The sequence below is a fragment of the Hyaena hyaena genome, unplaced genomic scaffold (genome assembly GCF_003009895.1).
Source record: "Hyaena hyaena isolate Hyena2069 unplaced genomic scaffold, ASM300989v1 scaffold_537, whole genome shotgun sequence".
NCBI lineage: Eukaryota > Metazoa > Chordata > Mammalia > Carnivora > Hyaenidae > Hyaena > Hyaena hyaena.
This window is the reverse complement of record NW_024081170.1, coordinates 46,322-50,532: the sequence shown is the minus strand read 5'-3', so window position 1 is coordinate 50,532 and position 4,211 is coordinate 46,322.

Below are 4,211 nucleotides of genomic sequence, written 5' to 3'. Positions count from 1 at the left end.
AACTTAAGCAAAACGTAAAAAAGGGACGGGGCGGGGAGGGGGAGAGGGGAGGGCCAGTGAGCAAACATTTGTTTGGAAATCCTGCTGCTTCTCTTTGTTCAGACACAGGCTGAGTGTCCTCTGATCTGAACAATGTCAACTAGCTGGCAAGGTTAGCAGCCCCCTGAGAAGGGTCTGCTTTATTTTTAATGACCACAGTTGCACATCTACAAAATGACTTTATTCATCCCTGTCATTACCTATCCAGATTAGTTTCCTCAAAGTGATGGTAAGTTTATTGCCAGCCAAGGAGAATGACAACTGCCATGTGGAGCTACACGAGCAGTTACAATCTAGACAAGAGCTTCTATACAGTGTCATATAGCATTTCCAAGATCTAACAGCTCTAGAAAGAATGACCAAATAGACTTTTCTATCATTCCAGGGGATTCAACAGTGTGCATGTACATCGTCTAATAAGCCTGCACAGAACATTATTTCTAACAAATGATATTGCCATGTAATTACACATAACATAAACATACAGTGGAATCAGTTCTATGCAGAGGCCTACAAATAATAACTATGTTAAATATTTAGTAAATTAAAAGCCTCTCCTTGATCCTTAGTCCTTGTGGGGTCTCTGTCATTACAAATAATACACCTAGGCACACCTAAAGCACAATAGCCAGGAAGAGGTAAAGCTCTCCCTCTGGGAGGTTAAAACTCCAGCCTCCTTTCTGCAGCTTGTGAGACAGAGACCACTGTGGCTGTATTCATTTATTCAAAAGTATGTTTTAGGTATTGTCTGTGTTTCACAGTCTGTGTAGATGCTGATGACATAATGCTGAGAATGGCCTCCTCTTTGAAGAACATATAATCCAGTGGGGATGAAATGAAACTGGACGGCTGTAGTGGTAAAACTTAACAAGGATTATTTATGAGGGAGGATCAGCCAACCTAGTCTCAGTGGTCTAGGGAAGGCTTCCTGGAGAAGGTGACCATTAACTAGACACCTAAAGAATAAGTAGATGAGAGGAGGGACAAGATGGTTTGGATGGAAAAACAACACATACAGAGACTCAGCTGTAGGAGACGATGAGACACACTCAAAGGTTGGGTGCTGGTCAGTAGAGCTAGAAGGAAGCATGAGCAAGGAAAATGGCAGTGCTGGTGAGGTAGAGGATCCTGGGGTTGTGAAGGAGACCGGCAGGGTGGTGAAGGCTTTAGTACCACTGGCTCCTGCATGCATGAATGAATGAAAAGTCAGGGACATATATAAAATCCTGGCCCTAATGAGGACCAAGAAGAAACATTCACTTTGCTCACTCTACAAAGGGACCAAAACAAACAAACAACTGGGAAGCAAATCATATTTATGCCAGAGCTTTGCTGAAATCATAGAAAAGTTACCCCAACAGAAAGGGGCCCCAACAGCTTTGCCTGACTTGCCCTTAGGGCATCCTAGGATGGGGCTCCTCCTGGTGAGGACCCACATACTTCCTCAAGAGTGGTCCAGACACTTCATTTCCGGTTACCAGGTGGAAAATGAAACAGATAACACTGCTCCCAGTGATATGCAGAAATTAAGGGAATTTTCCAAAAATAATTTAAAAGAAAAGACCACTTTCCCAGGACACTTCAGGAAGAGGGAAGAAAGAAAAAAGGGAAAGGCCTACTCTCTTCTTCAAGCTACCCCTCATTGTCCCTCTAACTGACCCTTTCTCACACTAGCTTCCTGAATAATGCTAGTCCTAAACAAGGAACTTAATCACCTCTGAAATTTCAGCCACACCCCAGAGGCACAGGAGTGCATCCTATCACAGATACAAGCTGCTGCTTGCCTGACAGGAAACCACTCACTGATGGGATTTGATATGAAAATGATGCTAAGGAGAGAGACCCTTGGCTGGTGAAGCAGTAACTGCAGGGAAAGAGAGTTCAGCAAGGATGGGGTTTCTCCTGCCACTTGAAAGCAGGGCAGGCCTCTGTCCCACTGTAGTCATTGATTTCAGTCACAATATTTAATTCATTCTGAATTTCAAATTATAGGAAAGGAGCACATGATATTTTTTTGTCTGTCAAAAAGGCACCTGGGTGGCTCAGTTTATTAAGCATCCAACTTTAGCTCAGGTCATGATCTCATGGTTCGTGAGTTCAAGCCCCACATTGGGCTCTGTGCTGACAGTTCAGAGCCTGGAGCCTGCTTCGAATCCTGTCTTCTCTCTCTGCTCCTCCCCTACCCTCACTAGGTCTCTCTCTCTCTCTCTCAAAAATAAATAAGCATTAAAAAAAAGAGGCACAGTGTTATGAGGGCTGAGAAACCGCACACAAACCCTGTGACAAAACCTACTATCTTTCTGGGTTTCCTTGTATTCAAGATTTTTAAACATCAGTGGCTCCTCACACAACACACACACACACACACACACACACACACACACACAGTACAGTAATGTCATTTATTTAGGTACTGCCTGCCCCATCTAATGCTAGGACAAAGTAGTCTCTCCTCCTTTCATCTATAGTGGATAATATCCTATGAACTTAAGATAAAACACAGAGTATTTATTCACCAGAGTTGAGAGAAATTAAAAAGAGCAAGCAGGGCTAGTGAAGAGTTACAAAGTGTTATCCAAGGTCAGCTTTGCCTGTTAGTAGTAGAGCTGGAAATAAAAGTCAGGACTCCCCCTTCTTTTTCCTGTCCTGTGCCCATTGGACCAAACTGCTCTCAATCAATAAGCAGCCAGTTATGACGGATTCACATTCTATCCAGTGTCAATAAAAACAAAAATCAAGTTTTAATCAAAACACATAACCAAGATCTACATTTCTCTTAGCCACAATAAATCTTCCCCAAAGGAAGCGGGCTAAAATTCTTTACATTTAAAAAATGAGCTCCGCTGGGACTCCAAATTCCAGTTCGATTTTTGAGCCAAGGCATTTTTTTTCTTTATCATGCACTTGGTGCTGTAGTGTGATAAGGGCCCCATGCAGACCATAAAACTAATTTATCATCTGTAAGGTGTACAAAGAAAATGGTAGCTGCCTACTTGTCTGCTTGACATATGAGGTCATTTTTGCCGCTAGCTTTCTAATACTGAGCAATTTTATCAGCTATTTATATACATTAATTGCGGGTACCCATATGCTCAATGTTGTATTTAATAATGCATTGCATTGAATATGCATTCCTTAAGTTTTAGCATGCAGCACAAGCATCTTGCATTTAACTATTTGGTTTGCCTATTAAATCCCATAATTCAGCTATGCCATGTTACCTACTCTCTCAACTGAATTTATGTTTCTTTAAATCTGGCTCACCCTGCTGAAACCCATTGAACTGGACAAGGCCACCTCACATGTCCCAAGGGCTCCAAGCAAAAACAAGCAAAGGAAGTGCCATGGTCCACTTAATAATACTCAAGCAAAAGGATTATTTGATGAATCCTTTTCCCCAAAGGAGAGCAGCATATTCACGCTTCACAGTGTAAATATAAATACAGTTCTCAGGCAACAGAGACACGGGATGCTAGATAAAGTGTGAAAAATACCACGGCAAACGGCTATGCCAGAGTGATTTCTTAACTATCAAGAGAGAATCAGTTCAAACATCCTAAGCAATCCCAACCCCCTATTCTCCAAGGCTTCCCCAATTTATCCCTCAGAAAAGAAAACAAAGTCGGTTTAGTTGGATCTTTGGCCGACTGATTGCTCTAGCCATTCCTCCATGCTAGAAAACTCACTGTCTGATAAGGAGAAGCCCAGCTCATCACCTACCCTAGGCAATATCTCCCTACAAGTTCACATGTCACAAGTGTTAACACTTGCATCATAAATTAACTGCTGTAGGACAAAAACTTAAATGGCCCTGATCAAAGACAAACAATTTCTATGGGTATACTAATCTATAAAGTATTACTCTTTGAATGCCTTAGCTCAGAATTTATTTTCAGAGGAGCTTTCTTTGTTACCCAGCAGAACAAAAGAATGGTAGATTTTTGATCCCCAGAAATAAAAAAAAATTTTTTTTAAATAAATCAAGGCAGCCAGGTCCAGATAAAACACATCAGTGGCAGATCAGTATGAGCAAAGCCAGCCTAATGGCCTAGGTGGTGAGACAGAAAAGTGGCCAAAGAGAAAGGAAGGTGCTAAGCTGGTCATCTAAGTGTGAAGACAATCATGTTTCTACATGATTTAGGTCACATAATCTCACATTTAAATGTGTTCAG